This window comes from Acipenser ruthenus, chromosome 13, assembly GCF_902713425.1.
Source record: "Acipenser ruthenus chromosome 13, fAciRut3.2 maternal haplotype, whole genome shotgun sequence".
In the NCBI taxonomy this organism is placed as follows: Eukaryota; Metazoa; Chordata; class Actinopteri; order Acipenseriformes; family Acipenseridae; genus Acipenser; species Acipenser ruthenus.
Genome location: NC_081201.1, coordinates 35,479,305 through 35,500,571, shown reverse-complemented (window position 1 = coordinate 35,500,571; position 21,267 = coordinate 35,479,305).

Sequence of the window (21,267 nt, the reverse complement as noted above, 5' to 3'; positions counted from 1 at the left end):
GAGTGAGTGATTTGTGCATCTATATATACAGCTGTGTTGGGATTCAATTACTAATTAATCATTCACTTGAATCCCAGCACGTGGACTAATTGTGCACTTCCCGTGCCCCCATAGAAATACCCATTTTAATCTGCACGTGAAATGGTTGTGCATTTCCCCATGCCTAAATACAAATATACATAATATATATAGTGCTCACCCGTTATAACGCGCCTTGTTATAGTGCGGAATCAGTTATAACGCGGTAGGGTTGTGGCTCCCATTTGCTTTATAATGCCATTACAGTAGCCCTTTTACAATCGTTATAAGGCGGAACACAAATAGCACTGTCTTGTAACTATGGCTCCCCACTACAGCGTTATAAAGGGTGAGCACTGTATACATTTTACATCACCTGTGCTACATAACCCACACTCTGTGCACCACTACAATAATACATATAACAGACAACATGAAACACAAAATACGCACAGGGGTGAGGCACCCTGCCGCATGGTCAAATTGAAAATAAACGATTCCAGCACACCCTACTGTATTATAAACATTTTAATTGTGTTTTGTTTTGAGTTTGTTGCTTATGTTTTCTTTTTTGGCACTCCATACCTTTCCATTTGGAAGAGTGCTGTAACAGGAATATTTTGACAGTTCAGATGATAATTCAATTACCTAAAGATATATTCACTTTTCACACTATTATACAATTTACTGTACAGTAATAACATTATAGAAACACCCTTTCTCCATCACCCGTTTTTGTTTGCTGTACATTTAATAGAATATGAAATCATACATTCAACAGTTGATTTGTCTCATCTTTAAAAATAGCATCTTTTGTCTGTTGTCTCCAGCAGATCACATACTTTGTCCTGGTGTTTGCCAGGTTTGAGTACCATACAGAAAGAGATGCTACACTGACATTTCCCTCTCAATTGCATGCAGGCTTTTCACTGCCAATATAAAATAGGAACTATACTCCTGCAAGATTCATTGTACTGAGGTCAGCTGGAACGTATTGTCCCTGCTGCTATAAAGAAGACTAAACTGACATTTGTAAGACATACCTTCAAATAATCCAGCAGACAACATAGACCAAAGTATTCATAGAATGTGGAACAGAAAGGAAACAAAGACATCAGCAGGGGTGCCCTAGACAACAAATGTAGTACATCTTGGCATGGTTCTAATGGTGTGTCAGTGTTCAAGACAGGTCCTTTACAATGGTTATTAATCTTTTCAACAATCTGTAAAACACTTGTTTAAAATAAGATGCTGAGGTATGTTAAACAAAATAACAATCTACCAACTTCCCATAAGCATCCTACCGAATTTCGTCAGTTTCCAAGCAACTTTTAGCGGAAAGAATAATAAGAATAATCCCAACAATATGCTTCCCAGCCCTATGGCCTGGAAGCCTAATAATCCTAACAATTACAACAGGGTTACAGCAACTTTGTTGCTTGGACCCCTAATAATAATAATAATAATAATGTCTTTTCCTTGGTACTTGATTTGAATGTTTCCAGATATCAAGCAGTTATTAAAAATGCTTCCGGGAAACTTGCCTTGTAATTGGACAGCAGAAGCAGTGTGCTCTTCGGAAGAGCTTGATGAAGAAACCGAATGAACGTTTCCTGCTTATTAGTACTGATGGTAGGTTTTTCAGTTTGTCCGACAATACTTCTCTCTTTACTACTCACAGCGACTGTAGACATCTCAGAGGTGCTCATATTTTCCGGGATGTTTTGATTTAGCCATTCCTCAACTGAAATCTTATTAAAAAGGTTGAAATTTACTTTAAAAGGACATTTTGTTAATACCTGATGGAGTGATCTTGTTTGATTTGTTTTTGTAATGCGGTTACAAAGGGCATATATGTAAGGTATAAACCACTTTGGGCAATGCGTTTCCCATGATATATACCACGCCTGGGGTGGTGATGTTATATATCATGGGAACCACACGGCCCAAAGTGGTTTATACCGCTTATAACACGGCTAACTGTCATTTGAAGGATGAAAAATAATTAAAATAATTAAAATTTTAAATTAAGAGAAAACCAGAAACTTTTATTGTGTATACATCCGCAGTGTAATATAGTCCCAAATTTAATTTAATTTATTGTTTGCTTATTAAAAATAAATTATGCATTTGTTTATTGTGAATTTCTGCATCGAAAGTGGCATCTCATTAGAAACTAGAGGACTGAGCACAAGCTGTGAGCACAAGTTTCAAATGACACTGAGGAAGTAAGGGGAGCAGCTGCCGTAGATGCTGAAGCTGTATCCTGATGTGAGTTTGTGTCCCTGTTATATGCGAGGCACACATATTCAAGTCCATTTTCATGCTTTCGGATCTCAAAAGTCGAAGTCATGCCAAATTAAGTTGAAGATCAAACCAGACTTTACGCACCAATCCGACCGCGGTATCAGGGGACAGTGCCTCAGTTTCCCGCAGACACTTCAAATCCAGGCCGGTAATTCAGGGGGTGGTGTCTGGCCTTGTTTTTACCTGCTTTCATGACTGACAGGAATACATTATTGCTGGTTTTAAACTTGGTGTCAGCAGAGATGTTAAAACTTCTACTGTTAAAATATCTATTTAGACCAGCTCTCAGCAATATAAAACTGGAGAGTGAATACTGAATACCCAGTTGAACTTCTTGCACTGGCATACAATTCCTTTAATGTTGTTAAGATTATTTTTGAATTATTTCCTTAATATTAATGTCCATATTTTTTTCTTTAAACCAGTCTTTAAATACATCACCCATGCTTGTGTTTTTTCAATCTTTGTTTTCAACAAGCACATCTGGGCTAGCTGTTACTATTTGTTAATAAACTATTCATTATAACTTGTCAATCGAAATCAATTGATTCAATCTATCAATCTTATAACCTAACTACCTATCTAGCTAACTAATTACCAACCTGGATAAAGGTCTCGTTAGTGTACCTAGCAAATCGAAATTTAAAAAAAGAAACAGCTTCAGATACCACAATATGACATTTTTAATCTTCAATGTGACGTACATGAATTAAGTATGCATAAATTGCAATTTTTTATGATTCTAAGTTGATAATAAGGTCAGGTGATTGTTTTCCCCTACACTTTCAATCCAGGACAGTTTTGCAAATAATATTATGCAGGTAACGATGAACTTGGAGAGTCATTATGTATTTAGTTGACAAAAATAGGTTTAAAGGTTATATCCTTTCTTATTGCAAGTCTTGCCTACCAAAATAAAACTTAACTCATAGCTCAATTCAATCAACCATGCTGATGTATATGTCTTGGGAGGAATTATTACCACTTCCTTCAAACATGTTTTATCACCTTGCTTCTCTGTTATTTCAGGAATGACTGTGTAAGTAGAGAATACCAAGGAGCAATATTAAATCTGGTTGAAGGCGTTACTCCCATGGAATGTCTGTGCTATAACCAAACAGAAAGGCAGAAAACAGGATTGATGAAGTGCTGATTCAATTCATTTGGTTGAATACAGCTATAAACACCCTCAATATGTGTTCTTGAGTAGTAAAGTGGATTGAATTAGGCCCTGAGATACAATGTTATTCACATGTTTGCCAAACACTTCTCAATAAATAAAATGCATTTCCTTCTTTACCTCTCCTTTTCTCTTTACCCAAACATGCAGCCCTTACAACTGGGCACACCCCTCAATATATAATGTATTTGGTACTCCGACACATGTTTTGTTAGATCCATAAAGAAATAATCTGCCCAACTGAGATGCAACATATTGTCTCTAAGTGGGTTCTGTCCCCATGCCAGAACTAACAGCCCCTTTCTAACTCACAGCTGCTAACATTGTACAGTCATACCTTTTATACATCAATACATTACACAAGAGTTTCCTAAGCTGTTGCATGCTACCTGTAACATAATACTCCTGGGTCACTTCTCTGGGTTAAGGTAAACTCTTTATGAAGCACATAGAAACAGCTTTTTTATTTAATTTTTTGCAGTGCAGCACAAGGGCGCTGGAACTAGGGGTTACAGGGGTTACAGTTTTGCTCAATGGCTTTCAGCACCTCCACTTCCAGTGTTCCAGTGCCACTGGTGCAGCAAATGTTACATTTTAGGTTATTCACATCTGTCTTCATTTCACAAGAGAAACACAAATAAAACTGTTACAGCTTTAAATTTCTGTATTAACAATTATGATTTTCACATGTGTTTTCAAACTGCAAAGTTACCAGTCCCCTTCAAAAGTATGTTTAAATACTGTACCAGGCATTGCAGGCCGTGTTATACCTTAAATGTGTAAAACAGATTGATTTATTGCCGCTCTGCACTTTTTTTTTTTTTTTGAGAAATAAATGCCTTTAAAAAAACCATATGATATGCAAAAGCCAGTTAGGCAACCTTTCCATTTCAGTTCAAATGAATACTAATGTCTAGTTAATAAAACCAAGGTTGCATTTCCATAACCTTTGTAGCTTGCGACTAACTACTTTGCATTCCTTTGCACAAAGTGTTTCAGAAACTCTGCACAGCAGTAAAATTTGAATGAATTTTTGACCCATTATTAAATAGCTGAAGCACTTTCCAAGTTTCAGAGACTGCCAAGCTTCCTCCACCTAATATTTCCACTTTAATTGTGTCACTTGAGAAATTTACGTGCCTCAAAATATGGCATGAATCTTGCGCTTATTGCAGTATCATTAGTAGCAACATTTAAGCAACATCTGTGTGCTATAGAACTAATTGAAGTGGCAGAAGTGGCAGCTGTAAATCCACAGGAAGATGGCAGTTTGCACCCAGCACTGCTGAGTTAGCTAGTAACCGTCAGCCTGTTCTTGCAATCTGCTCCGAGGACTACAGTAGAGGCACACAATGTCCAAAATATACAAAGAGGGGGCTAATGATCCTATTAACCACTTTGCTATACCAATTTGGCTGTTTTTCAGTTTCCTGTGTTAAATTTCTTTATATTTTAAACACTGAGGTTCAAGGCCTCAAAATGAGAAATGGTCAAGCTTGCCAACTTGAAAAAAAAAAAGTAGAAATGAATATATCATATGCTGCATACAATGGTTGGACATGAAGAAAAATAGAAAATACCTCCCATAATTCTGTCAATAGGCCACACAAGCACTTGCTTACAAATGTTACAAATCTGAAAGGTGTTTAAATGTTCTGGATTACATTATCACAAGTAATTCCAATTTTTATTTCACTGTATATAATATAAGTATAAGAATTGGGAGACAGGGTTGGGAGGTATAAAAGGGTTAATCTGAGAACCGTTTGCCTCATCATGTCCTAAACAGTTCACTTCCTTCAGCTCTTCATGGATTTCACCATGCCAGTCAATTGTGCTGTAGACGAATCTGGTCCTTCTCAATTAATTAACACATTTGAACTGTGTTTATTTTTCAGTGTTATATTTTTAAAAAAGCAAACCTGATGATATGACATATATTTTAAAGAGTCTGTCTTAATGATCCAAACAGTAGCTACATTTTTAATTTTTTTGTCATTCTGGAGAAGCACACTTTTTATTTAAAGATTAAGCCTTTTGACAATTAGTTTAGTTGTTTTTTTTTTGTTTTTTTTTACAATACAATATCAAGAAGTACTGCTGTGTAACACTGTGGTCTTGATGTCAATGATAAAACCATCAAGAACACCTAAATCTGTGGCCACTAAAATCCATTCTGCTGTCATTGAGGTCATGTATTGATGATGAGAATGGGCCAGTTGCTTCACATGATCTATCTGGCAGAGCAGAAGCCCTGCTCCTGTAAGTCATGAGTGTGTGGGAATGTAAGGTTGGTAGGGATGGGGTTAAATCTATCCCTGCCAACTATCATAGGTGTGGCCATTGCCCAATTAGATAACTGATGCTAACTGGGGAGTGGCCATATGTATATAAGGAAGGAGAAATCGTGTGTTTCTTGGAGGGAGTTTGGTGAGTTTTGAGCTGTGTGACGATAGCTGTTTAGTGAAGGCGAATGCCCAGCCTGACAGTAGTTTTTGTGTACGTTTGTGTATTTTGTTTAAACCTTTTGTTTTGGCCTTTGTGCCTTTTTCTTTGTTCCTGTGTTTGTTTTGTTGATAAATGTGTGCAACAGCACTAAACTGCAACTTCTTGACTCTGAGTCTCTAATTCCTGCCAGTAACAGCCTGGGCCGTGACGCTACCCTGTCACAATCTCATTCAGAATGATTTAACTGGTAGCTAGAGTCACCCCAAGCACTAGAAAACAAACACAAGAATCCCTCTTTAAATACATAATAATTAGTGTATTTGTCAACTACCTAACTTCATTAGGGGATTGGCACGTCTCTCCCATTACCTTGTAGCCCTGGATGTCTGTTTTTGCCAAACCTAGAAGACAGCGCTGATAAGAAAAGATGTTCTAAACTGCTGCATTACACACTTTGGGTGGCACGGATCCTTAAAGTATTGAAAATCAATAATCACATGACATCCACTGGGTCAGGGGTCACTTGAATTAAGCTTCTTAAGCACTACCACTCCAGTATCTTTGCCTTTCCTGAGATACTCTGTATATCTTTCATCTGATAAAAGGACATACCATGTACACCTGAAAAAAAAAATGGCCAAATATCAGAAATATATATACACTCTTTTTTTTCCACTTCATATTAAAATTAAATAAATTGAAAATATAATTGCACTTGTATAAATTTCACCCCCAACATATTACATCTGTTCATGATTTCCTTACCTAAACTTCTATTACACTGTCCTCATAAGATCTCTAAGAACACATGAAATTCAAAGCACATTTTAAAACAGACATAACAGAGGTGTGCTTCTGCCTGGCCTGCATATATTTTTTTCATGTAAACACAACATAATTATATATATATATATATATATATATATATATATATATATATATATATATATATATATATATATATATATATTTTCCTGAGTATCTCCTAAATATAATTCAGAGACAAATAACACTGCAATCCAATGCATCTCCTTTTGAAATACAGACTGCATTATGTTTGTGGAGCAGGGTTGTACTGTATAAGCAGATTAGAAGCTTCTAATATGTTTTACTGTAACACACATTCTCAGGAGCATCCCATCAACTATTGAGAAGGTGCATTGAGGCTTGGCTATATAGAGATTAACTTGTTTAATGCTGTCACATACAATACCGCTTCATTAGCCTCGACGAGTCGAGGCAACACCTTGAATTACGTTTTATTGAATCCTGTTAAGTGCAAAATTGAAATCCACATATTCATTTTTGCTTTTTAATCTGGGCCCTTATTGAAATATCATATTTTTGTTTTATTTTATTTATTTTTTATAGACATGAAAACACAAAAGCTCTTAGAAAACTCATGAAACAACCGACTAAAAATCAAGCTGAAGCGTAAAATAATATGAAGGTAATTTACTTTTTTGGAAAGTGCAGGAAGTAAAGTAGGTTTATCATAATCATGAGACATCATCACATTATCGTCTGTGCAGTATAAATGGCCTGGAGTAGTTTGCTGTAAGTTGGCAATAGATTGGATAAAACTAACATTTTGAAAGGAGCATGGCGTGTTCCTGACTAGTTGGAACATTCTTTGACTGCAACTGAGAAATCACATGCATGTTTAAGGACCACAATAGGATTCACAATACTGATAAAGGGTTAAAAAAAACTAAACAAAGGAATAAGCCCTTAATTATAACATGAACTTTTGTACTTAACACTTAGAAGGGCCGAATGGCCTCCTCTCGCTAGTAAATGTTCTCATGTTTATAAAATAGCCAACTCCAGGCTCCTTACTAGGTGAAGGACCTGGCATTACGTCATCAGACTCAGTGTGTTGCCTTTTAGAATTTGCATTTATTCACAAGAACTGCCACCTGGCTTTGATAACTAAAACCAAACCTGGAAAGTCAAAACCCCATTAAACTTGAATGATTTAATAAATCCAGATATTCCCCTAGACAATGCCAAACCACCTTGATATTTTATGTAATAATACAACCATAACTTTGACACTCAGTCATATAATTCAATGTAATATATAACACAAATATAACAATCATTAATCATAACTTTATTTTATTATAATACACTGTCTACAATATACAATATATTGTCTGTATTTGTCACTTTCAGCATCTCTGTTTCTCTGGAACCAGCAAATCGATTATATATATATATATATATATATATATATATATATATATATATATATATATATATATATATATAATTTAGAACATAACTTTTTAAAATTCAAATCAAATACTTCCTGCCATGCATATGTTATTTGTACCTCATAACCCTGTTGTGGGCAAATATGATGCTACATACAGCATCTTACATCTAGTGCATCATCAATTTACAAACCAATCATAAATATATCTGCCAATCGTTGATGATTTAAAAAAAACTGCAAATACATATTCAAGTTATAAAGATCTAGCAACCAGTAGACTGTATTAAATAAACAGCACTGTACATAAAACTGTGCCCTTAGGTTGTTTCAAGAATTTGGGTAACATGTCCCTTTCAACAAGTTTTAGTTGAGTTATTTTTAAACGATTAACTAATTTCACATTTACAATTTGCTATTGCTCTGACAATAACTAAAAGAAAACCACTTGAGAAAGAAAATACAGCCTCCAAGTTAGCATTCATGGTTTTATTCATATACATTTATTTTAGTGTTATTATTTATACTATTAAACCAAAAGTTAAGTTTGTACAATGGGGGGGGAAGTTGACTATACAGTAAATAATGTTACACACAGTACTAAGTCCACCTTAGTAATTGTCTGCATGTTGAGTTTTTGCTAAAGCTTTTTTTTCAATGAACATGCATTAATGAGAGACATTTAAGGACTGTCAACAGTATCCTTTCATCAATCAAATCCAGTGTCAGTGCCCATTTCAATTTTCAGCAGTCCTTATTTCCTTATCCCCTCTCCCACCATAATGTATAGATCTTTGTCTGGGTAGACCTGAGGGTGATGGAGCCCAGACATTCCCCATCTGTCTGCAGCTGGTGCCACTTGGTCCAGAAGACTTTGGACTACTGCCCTCAGTCACTTAGGCATATCAGTACCTGCAGTTTCTCCAGTCTCTGGCCTCAGCTTAAGCAACCAGTTTTAAACTGCCACCTACACATAACTTCACACAGACCAGAAGGTGTTCTGGATCAAAGTAAATTAATTGAATGAAGAGAGAAAAACCAAGGCTGGAATAAGAGACAATTATGTGATCAAAAGATGAAAAGCTAAAGATTCAGTTCTAAAAAGATGCATCCCGTATTCATTTAAAGGGAGGGCAGCAGTGTGGAGTAGTGGTTAGGGGCTCTAGACACTTGACCAGAGGGTTGTGGGGGACACTACTGCTGTACTCTTGAGCAAGGTACTTTACCTAGATTGGTCCAGTGAAAACCGAACTGTATAAATGGGCAATTGTATGTAAAAATAATGTGTAAAAAAAATAATGTAATTGTATGTATACAAATAATGTGATATCTTGTAACAATTGTAAGTCGCCCTGGATAAGGGTGTCTGCTAAGAAATAAATAATAAGGGGTCAGATAAGAAAACACTAAAAGCCAACAGCACATGTATTTTTTGTATGTGTTTTGTGGCTTGCAACCCCTAAACATATCTCTATAAAACAACCATTAACTGCATCGGCAATTTCAGAAGCACACAGCTTTTACACTTAATGCAAAAACCATGCAAAGAATACGTGTAGATAGAATATTCTATTATTGAATCCTGGTACATGATATATTTCTCGGTCTCTGTCAAAAGCCTACCCTGCCTGTAAGATGTTATTGGGGGGATGAACATCATCTGAAGCTTGGGACCATCAATATGTGGACTACATTAATGCTGATTACAAGTGGACATAAAATAAAAGCATTCCTGGAATTATTGAATGCATTTTCAGTTTAATTTCCAATAAATAGGAGAGACCGGAGTCAACATACAAATGGGAAGGGCATCTGGAATACAAAAACACAAGGCATATGGGGAGCAGAGCAGCTGATAGTCAGTCCACTATAAAACACTTGAACAAGTTCTTCAGTTCTTCAATTCTGTCCTCTGTCAGTAGGGTCTGCTGTAGGGTGTATTGGGTACAGTACCACCTATAGAATGCTGGTGGCTACAGAAAAGAAAAGAAAAGTCTTCAAAATGTAGAGGTGTGGTGATTTTTATTTTTGGTAATCACACAAATGTGAATCTTTGTTAACCAATAGCATCTGTTATTGCATAAAAGCAGTAAACTCCATTATTTTGACCATCTTGTTGTCACCATGCTATTGCAGTCCTTTCCACAAAATGCTTTATAATTGCATCCCTCGTTCATAAAAATGTCTAGACGTTTAGAACAATTGGTAAAGGTCAACACATTTTGTCAAAGGTTGGATAAGGCTATTTAGATACATTATTAAATATTTTATAGAACCATATCACAAATAAATACAATGTAAATAAACTGTTTGAGGAGGGTGTAATATAAAAATGTGATCTGTACTCAGTAGAATACATTTATTTAGTTATATCACAATATATCAGTAACGTCTATGCCTCTGTGGAAAGAATGTGTTGCAGAAATGATCTGAGTAACAAACTATGTCCACAGACTGCCAATACAGACAAGAGAAAACCAGAGGGATGTAGAATGTGAGCTTGAAGTTCTGCTGGAGCTCTGCGCTTTGTGAGACCCAAATCTGGTAGTTTTACAACAATCTTGCAGGAATTATAGTTGCTGTAAATCTTGTCTCGCTCTGCACAGTTTGTCAATACAATCCTTATGGAATTTTTACACCCCTTTTAAATTTCAATTGAACAATTATTTCTAAAATCCCTCATGAATCACAATAAAACTCTAAACATATGTCTGAGCATGGAGATTGGTCTCTTTCTCAAGACATGTTCCCAATATTATTTGGATTGTGTGCTTGCAATATAACAAAGCATTTACAAAGAACAGTAAAAATACAATGAAAAGCACATACACCCTTAATGTGATAAATATTAGGAGATCAAAATAATATTTTTGGAAATTGCGGAATATTTCAAGTTCTGAAAATAAGTAAACTATTGAATTGCTGGCTTGTTTGCCAGAGGTTCAGGACTATTTAAAAGCCATGTCAGCAGCCAGTAGTTTAAAATAAATAATTCATATCTTTGTATGGGGTCCACAACAGCTATAACTTGAAAAAAATATTTTAAATGAAAAAAAACATAAAGAAATTCATAGATGTGGATTTTGCTGTATTTTCAAAGTAACTACATCTATAATCAGAAATATATTATTTATTACCGGGACATGACCAGTTATATTTTATTCAGCAGAAGAAAAAAAAAAAAGAATTCATGAAGGTTGCTAGAGTTAGCCATAAGAAACACCTTCCCCCTTTCAATTCAGATTGTAAGAGAAGCAGTCTAATTACCATCATATGAGTAAGGCTATCTTTGTGTAAAAAAAAAATTTGGACACTTCTATTACAGAAAAAAAGCAGAGCAAACGTTGACTCACAAATACTTTTGAAGCACAGACAAACAAAAAAAAACAGCCTTTTCAGCAATTTTATTTTTCTTATTTCAACATCCAGTTATTTCCATGGTCAAGGGCATCCATTTCATTATAAAGGTAGTCCCGCCAAAATAAATATTATTTTTGAATCTTTCATTATCTTTCTCTCTGGAAATGGGCTAAAACAGCATGTGTTGGTATTAGATGCTGCAGAGCCAGCTGTCGTGCCTGGTTGCACAGTGTCTCAATGTCAGCAGTTCAAAGCAAGCGAGGCTGAAGGCGAGAAATCTGATAGGTCAGTGAAACCCACTTTGGTGCCTAAAGGACATGACTATCTTTGTAAATCATATTCTTTTAGTATTTTGGACATAACACTTTATCTGGTTTTACATGACAAAGGCATATACCCTATGGAGGGAGGTGGGGATAAATAGCTCCATAGTAGCTGTACTGGCAATAGTGGTTTATGATGGGATAAAATCAGGGTTCGATTAAGAAATTACATTCAGTTGAACTCTTGTAGGCAAGTGATCCCAAAAGCTTTGATTGGAATTTCGTTTCTTTTTTTTTCTGTGGTTGATTTAAAAGTTTTAGAATAGAAAGGTGGTCTTCTTCAGGGTTTCCTATTATTGGTGCCTTTGAGAAGGGGAGTTAATCTGTGTCTCTAATAATTTATGAATCAGTCTCCATGTCATTGAGTTTAATGACACATAATGCAAGGAAGCAAACTGCCCGGCTTGCGCATATTTGTGGGTGATTGTGTGCTTTGGATGAAAGGCATCACAAAGCATCATAACCCATGTAGCATCCCAGTAGCATCCTAATAGTGTAATTGGTAAATCAGCCCAATAACAACTAATTGCTTACAGATTTAAAAATATGAATATTATTATACAAAAATAAAGAAAAAATAATAATATTTTAATTAACTATAAACTGTAATTTTTATTTGCTATTGTTTAAGAATACAGGTCAAGCAAATATAATTTTCACAGAAAGCATAATACGATATGTATTTACTTCTATATTTTGTTAAGAACCCACAACCTATTCCCCTTCCCCGCAACTGAGCAACTATTAAGTATTTCATCATCGAGGTTCATCTTGTCAAAAAATGTAAAGAAGTAAAGCATCACACAATGAAATCAGCAATAACGCTGGACGGGGGATGCTAGCAGTGCTGTGTGGATTCGCCTCTCTTTTTAAATAGAACCCCTAGAGGTTCTCGTGTCACAGCACCCTTCATTAGTGCTCACTCCAGTCTGCAGCCTGGGCATCATTAGCATTCCCAGAAATCAGTGGGTGAAGGAGGGCCATTCTTCATCTACCTGTCTGGCTGCAGCAACTTACTCTATCTACAATAGGAAGTGGGTCTGTGTAAACCAGGGAACACATCAAAAGACAGGCTACCTTTAAACACACACATCACATCACATCTAGCATACCTACAAATTCATACAATTATAACAAAGCTAGACATACTTTTGCTATTTACTATAGAAATGAATGCTTGTAATTCCATTAAACTGTACTGCCCTCTATTGGAAAAGATACAACGCATAAAAAGGCAAATACTGAAACTGTTGGCCAGAAATGGGATTATACTCAGTTAATGCACATTTTAAAAAGTGCCTTGACATATACACATCATTCTTAATATTTTATATTAATTACAATTAATATTGTGATACAACAAAAAATACAAACATGTTTAATTGAAATGTTATTTAGTTTTTTTTTTTTAATTCACAATAAAACACATTTTTAACACTAACATGTTTTATTTGAGTTTCAAGATTCAAGTTGTTCTAACAAGGATAACATAACCCCCCCCCCCCCCCCACAAAAAAAAATGGCAGTGGAGAATATAAGATATAAATAATTTAGTTTACACAGAATCTAGTTCTTTATACAAATAATTCTACTGAAACATGACATTCATTTTTATGTTTTACATGGGAGGGGGAATCTCAGCGCTTGAAAGATAAAAATAAATAAATAAATAAACAAAATAAATCTCAGTGCAGTCACTTTAAATAAGTATCTTTGTAAGTGGATCCATTAGCACATGTTTATGTAAAACATAATTTCATCAGTTGGAACTTCAAAGAACATGGTAGAACCTTGGGCACAGTTTTGGCTGAGGTACAGCTTTACAATCTGGGCAAATAATAAGCAAGAAAGGAATCAAAAGAGGGGGGGGGGAGGTATTGCTGAAGCTTTTCAATTTCATTTTGCTCCCAGTAACGTGCAAAGCCCCAGATTGCCGGCTGTCCTCTGCAAACCAGATGCTTCCTTAAAGGGGTAGTTGTGTTTAACATTTGCCATGCCCCTCCTCTCTCTCCCCCCCCTCCCTCCCTTATCCTTGCCTTCATGGGCATTAAAAATAGAACAAAACAGGACTGGAGACAGGAACAAAATACACACAACAGGCTCAGTCTGCTGCACTCATACTGCTGTAAAATGTAAAAACAAGAAAGGGCATATAAGCGCTGTCCCTCAGGATATAGCTGGCTTTTTTAATATAGTAGTGCCACCACATATTTCACTTCTGATGTTGTATTATGTTTTTATGTCACTCAAATATTTACAGGTTTCTCGAATGCGGAAGCATGTTCAGAAACTTGTTATATTTCAAGTATGTTTAGTAATATGTTCAACTGTTACAGCTATGGGGGTGAACTGCATAACGATGTTTCAGTTTTTTCCATGTGAGAGCTTCTCGTGTGTCAGGAGTCATTGTTTCAGATGATTCCCTTTCCCTCCCATTTAGTTACCAATGTTTCCATTATTAGAGATCACTGTGGCAAGGAATGATAAGAGGCACCTTAAACAACAAAAATATAAGAGATAAAAAAGCAGTTTCACTGATTAATGGTATGTCAATTATTTTTACGGCTTTAAATTATTTTTTCATGTAATGTAAGAAAGAAAAGCATTTCCATGTATTTTTCTTACAGCATTTTATTCTTCCAAGTTGATGTTTTTAGATACGAGAGCAGTTTTTTTATATATATATATATATATATATATATATATATATATATATATATATATATATATTACATTTGTAATAAATGGTAAATATTAAGAAAATTAATTGTAAAATACTTCCTAGATTAGCTGTTTTGACTTTACTGAGGTAATAGTACAGCAGGTCATAATACTCTTTATTTTGGATTAATGAAATAATAATAATGAAAAAAAATAAAAAGATCACCAGACAGGCTACAGAATTAATAGAGGGTAAGTTAATGCATTAAAAGGACAATGCAAAATAGAGCATTGAATTAAATATAATATAATACTGGTAATAGAATATTAAGGTAAATAATCTCTGAGACCAGAGATACCACAACAGCAAAATGGGGGGTGGCAACACTATATGTCATATTAATCTTAATTTATGAAATGTGAATAAAACAAAGTTTCCAATTGTGAATGTAAATATTTAGCTGTGATGTATAATTCTGTAGATAAATACATTACGCTACACTGAGTTCCCATAGTTGTTCAGGGGTAGAGTATATCACACCTCCAGAGTCAGACTGACACATTATTATTGCACTTCCACAATTTATGTCTATATATGAAGCAGTCTGGTTCAGGGGGTGTGATATGTATAGTTCTGAAAAAAAAAAAACTATGCAATTAACACCAGCCATTTATACATCATTTACTATACATTTATAAATTTAGAAAAACAACTACCATTGAGGCTGTGTTCTTGAGCATTAAACAGCTGTTGTTACTATTGTCATATCAAAGTTTAATAACCCTTAATACAGGCTATTCAATAATCAAACAAACTCAAAAACACATCTGCATGTCCATTTACAAGTTACATCCCTTTACTCAGTTGGTTTCTCATTTTCTTGAAAAGCCTATTTTGTATTGGAATATATTTTAATTTTTTGCTGAAAACATCAACATTCATAGCAATGCTACAACTTCTTCAAAGCTGTTAAAAAAAACAAGAAGATGTAACAATAAGAGCAATAATAATAATAATAATAATAATAATAATAATAATAATAATAATAATAATAATAATAATAATAACATTATTTAAGGAAGAAGGTTTTTGTATCCTAGCAGAACATATTAAAAAGAATGCGGGCCAGGCGTTGCAACAACAGCTTACACAATATAAAATTCAATTTTTATTATTAATAATCAAGAAGTTGGCGGCATTACAGCTGCATTGAAACACACATGCTGTGAAATCTAATTCATCCAATACACGAATCCATCATTTACACAGCCCTATTTCAAATGCTATAAAACTTCCAAAACCATAGATTTGTCTCCGACAAACATAACATGAAGGAGCATTTCAATCAATAATGGAATCCCTTAGATTCTGGTGCCAGCTGAATATTTTCTCCAATTTTGCATTTTGTTCTTCTAGAGGCCCCCAAGGGAAAGAGGTTGTTTTCAGTTGCGGCCTCATCAATACCTAAATCCTGGTGAACGAGTGACACCGAGAAGTTGTAATCAATAACTCCCTGTGCGTTTTTTTTTCTGGTCAAATGGTTCAGTACGACTGACAGGCCAGACACTTAGAACATGATGCTAAATCTTTATCAACAGCCATCTAGATGACTGGCAATACAAGACGCAGGCGGTCATTAATGCTCACGGCAATCTGTGAATAAACACTCCCTGATAACGTGTTTGTTTTAAAAAAAAAAAAAGGTGGAAAACTCTGTACAATGTATTGATTGTCTTTGAACTGCATTTAGTAAATCCTGTCTGTGGACAGAACAGAGTAGTGTTTAACTGTGGTGTCAAGACTGCTAAGTGGTTTAGGTTTGATGCAATGAAAAACTGACCATCCTGTTCAACAGATAAACTACTTTGACAACTTCACCAAACCTTTCAAAAACTTAATTCCAAGAGAAAGAATCACAAGCATCATGAATGTGTACAACAGGCACATTTACATAATATTTTCCTGAATGCAAGTAATAATAAAAGTTTTCTTCCTGAAACTTATTACAGGCCTTGTCAAAACATATTAACGTCTGTTTGTCGAAAATTGTAACACTGTAGGTGGAACCAGATAAGTAATTCCAGATTTAATTTTTTGTGTATGTGTGTTTACATTGACCTTTTTATTTATATAAAACCTGACCCCTTTACATACAGGCTGACAAAATAGATTTTAATACTGTATATATAGGGCATTGTCCTTACATTTGTTCACAGACAACCAGCGGCATCTCACCTGTGTCTCAGAATAGTCATTTAAGATGACCTTGAACTAATCAGTCCAACAACATACACCAACTCCCAGATCCCTTTATGGTAGCTTTATGGTCCTCCTGTTCTATTCTAATGAGCTTGTTAATTGAACTCCACCGGTGCCCTTTGAGGACCACAGACCTCACAATCAATCTGAACCACAGAAAAGAATTTGAATTTTTTTCTTCAAAAGATGAGTTGCCCCAACAGTGTCCTTGGTATAATTTGCAGAAACAACAGTGCATCTCTCAGCTGCTGCCGGCACCTATTCTTACCTTCTCATGTTGAAGGTCATTGTATGAATTATGTGAGCCTAGCAAACTACAAAGGGAAACTTGCAGGATGTGTACTATAGGAATTTAGCACCACCCCTGACTCGACGGTTTCGACAGGAAAATGGCTTTGGTACAGTTGTTTCCATTTACTGGAAAAATAAGCACTGGATTTTGTTTTGCAAATGTTACTATGACTTGCTAAACTGGATCACTATAGCTTTTAAACCTAGCCCAGTGTTTGTGGTACAATTAAGAATATACAATAAAAACGGCACCAAAAAACTGTTGCAAGCCATACCAAATGATTGTAGCCAAGGAATAAAGGTTTACAACAGGTATAACATTATCTTAAATTCAAGAATAGTAATCTGGCATCCAAGAATTTAATTACACAAAATCCATCTTATTAATCACCTAATCAATAAATGGTGCTGCACACTGAAAGTGCTTTTCAGAGTCAGTTTTCTTACATACACCTTATGTACATGAATGAGTGTCAGTATGTTTTTATGTGTTGTGTATAACTTATAACTACTGTTCATACATGAAATAGTACTTTGACTAACCTAAGATTATTGTAACCAATGTGCTTTCAAAGTTAGTGATGAAGGGTACCTAGAGGCTCACGTAGTTAAGGCACTGCTCCATGGGAGTCATGCCATTAGGCGTTTGCTGGCTTAATACCCGGTCGCACCAAGTTGGCTCTCCTGGCTGCGGCTCAAAGGAAGCACAGCATTGGCTTTTACAGTCCCAGATGGGTAAGGAAACTTAGCTGAGTTAGGTTCACCTCTCCACACCGACCCCAGAGAACATCAAGAGAACATCAGTCCTTTTGGGCCAGTGTGTGGTTTAGAGTGATGAGGTGACATATTGGGTATTTCAAATTGGGGTGAAAACAAGAGTGAATGCTAAATTGAAAAATAAATAATGAAATAACTACTTTTCAAAAAGTTGGTGATGTGCAGAACATTCTTACTTGCTGTAGAGTGGAGTTTAAATTGGTTACTGCTGAGCTGTTTTAATAATACAACATGAGTTCCATCTAGAGTGCAAATGTATTTCAGATTCTGTCTTCAAGTTACAGGATTCTTTCTCATCGCTCCTCCCACAGCCCGCACTGCTTTTGAGTTGCCTGCCATTTCTGCTAAGTGCTTGTAAGAGACTGTTTCTCCAGATTTCACATCCTTCAGCAGGGTCTCTGACACTCGGATGGTGAATGCAGCTGCAAAAGTGAACAGAATGAGAAGTTAAAATGCAATACAGCAACACTGCACTGTTCACTACACGGCCTGACCACTTTGATCTTAATGGGCAGGAATACTGAAACTTCAATACTCTACTCATTCACTGATGTGTTAAATGTACAGTGAATTTCAACAAATCACTTAAGAATTCTCAAAGAATGATTACAGAGGTTTTATGCGAAATACACTTTATTCCTGTTTTTTCCTACTTACAATCAAAACAAAAACAAACAGCATCATATTCAGTATTATGTCAAATGGATTCCAGGTAAAGCATGATTTTCCTCCCGAACAACAAGTTATTTATCTAAAATGAAGTGCTACAATTTATGTAGATAGTTTATCAAGTCTGAATTTAATATTTCCAGATTCTCACTTTTGACACTTTCTCAAGTTTAGTGGAACACTTTTATCAGGGAAACACCTTTAAACAACATTAATACATATTATACTTCAATATTGTGAGAAGAAAATATATATATATATATATATACTCCCTCGCTATAAGGCTCTCGATTATAACGTGCCTCGGATATAACGATCCTACAGCATGTCCTCCAATTCCCTATACTAGTGATTCATTATTTATTTCTTAGCAGACACCCTTATCCAGGGCGACTTACAATTGTTACAACATATCACATTATACATTATTTCACATTTTACAGATATCACATTATTTTTACATACAATTACCCATTTATACAGTTGGATTATTACTGGAGCAATCTAGGTAAAGTACCTTGCTCAAGGGTACAACAGCAGTGTCCCCCACTGGGGATTGAACCCACAACCCTCCGGTCAAGAGTCCAGAGCACTAACCACTACTCCACACTGCTGCCCCTTCATGCAATATTTCTACAGTAAATACAGTACAGATGTTGTTCAAACTGTAAACAACTCAGTCTAACTTCCGTTTCTGTCTCTCCCTTTTGATACAGTATCTGAACTGAAGAAAAGCTGCGCTGGCACTTTATAACACAGGCATCTTATTTAGCATTCGTTTTATAACTAAATAAATATTAGGCTTATTACGTGGTTATCTTTGTTAATGTATTTACTTTTTTGCTGTGAGAGGAGCTGCAGCTTTCTCTGGGAGACGAGACGCTTCAGCCCCGCTCCGGCAACCGAACCTGGGGCAAGCCCATTCCCTCTTCTACTCTCCTGCCCCGCTCTCCTTCTCGCACTTGCTTGTATGTCGCTTCGAACTGAACTCCCGACTGCCGTTTAGCCAGGCTATTTGTAGTTTAAAAACTGCTAATTAAAATGATCCATGAATGTTACCTTTTTTTCCTTTTTTTTTAAAAATGTAGCGTTGATTACATGGTGCTTTATGCATGGTTAATTCATTTTTGCTTCACTATATGTGCATTATAGAGAGGGAGTTGCTTTATTTTGTATTTTAGTCAGATGTGTGTTGTTATGTGTCCCATGGCGACCCCTACCCCCTCCCCTGTTTATAACGCTCTTCGGTTACAACACTCATATTGTGTGTCCCCCGAGACCCGTGTTATAGGGAGAGGGCACTGTTTACTGTATATCTCAATTAAAATATAGCCTTGTTTTTGAGCTCAGTCAAACATGTTTTGAGGAAGAGGTGTGAATAACTTTTAATAGTTAAAGATCTATACATACTTTTGTATTCATAACCAAAGTCCCCCCCCCAACATAAAAAAATAAATAAGCATCCAGGTTAACTAAAACCTGAACTGCTTCCATGGCTGTAAAGAACAGTAATCACTTGATTGAAAAATCTGATTCGTCTTTAATATTATGACATAAACCATATTACAAAGCAGCATAATCCAGGTTATGTTAGAATAGGGTCATCACAGAAATTAACTTTTTGTTCATTAATTTATATGGATTAGTAGAGGGCAAAAAGACAGCAAATCTGTTCTAGTTTTTATAAAAATCATTTAAAACTGTACACCTATTGTGGCAGTTGGGTGACTTTGGGGTTAATCAGACTGATTTGTACTTTTAATTGCTTTCTATTCAGAGTAAATTCATTAGATAATGTTCTCTTCAAAATTCATGAATCAATTTAACTGAAGAAACCACATTAACAGCTTTGGGTTCATTAGCGCATGCAGTTGTGTCACCAGCCGACCGCTAGGAGGGTTTCTTTAGGCAAACAGATTTTGTTTACAATGATTACTTAAAAGGGGATTTATTCGAAATCCAATTTTTTTCTTATTAATATTTTTTCAATCTTAAGAGAAGTGGATTAGTGTTAAATCAGAGCACCGCGGGGGTTTTGGGCTGGTGCCCTGATGCTACACTGTGTACCACCATGGTGAAGTAAGTCTTTGGTGCCAGGGACTGGGTCCAGATCTCTTTTCGGTTTTTAGACCAACTAGGGGTAGGCGGGCTTGGATCCATACCAAACCTGTAGGAATAAAATGAGCAGACTGTACAGACATAACTGGAGCATGGTGCATTTCTCTAAAACACTGGATACGCTCCAAAAACATCACTTGTGAGTGAGGCAATATTGTTGTAGGGTCAAGTGATATCCAGATGACAGTTTACCTTTCTACTGTGAAACCTAATGTGCTCTATTACAATTATACACATAGAAACCAGAGAACAGCCTTTTGGAAAATCTGGATTAGGCCTTTTCTGTGTAATGTTTTACAGTAAAATGAGACGTTATATTTGTGTATCACCATAAATAATACATTTATCACAGACATGGCTTATGACAGTTATGGAATTAGTATCAAATGTGGTTTTAAATAGTTACTGTTAGATATCCATGTTATAGAGGTTCTAGGAATTTTTTAATTTCTAAGCCTCTTCTTTTGAAAAAGTAATTTTACAGATACCGATTGTGAAATATGCTAGATACTGTAGATTGATAGACAGATAAAGGGCCCTGAATGCATGTAGATGGATAGGTGTATCGTGTAAAGTAGGGATGTGAACAGTATGCATACAAATGAAGCAGAAAATGACATTTTTATTCCTTCCCCCT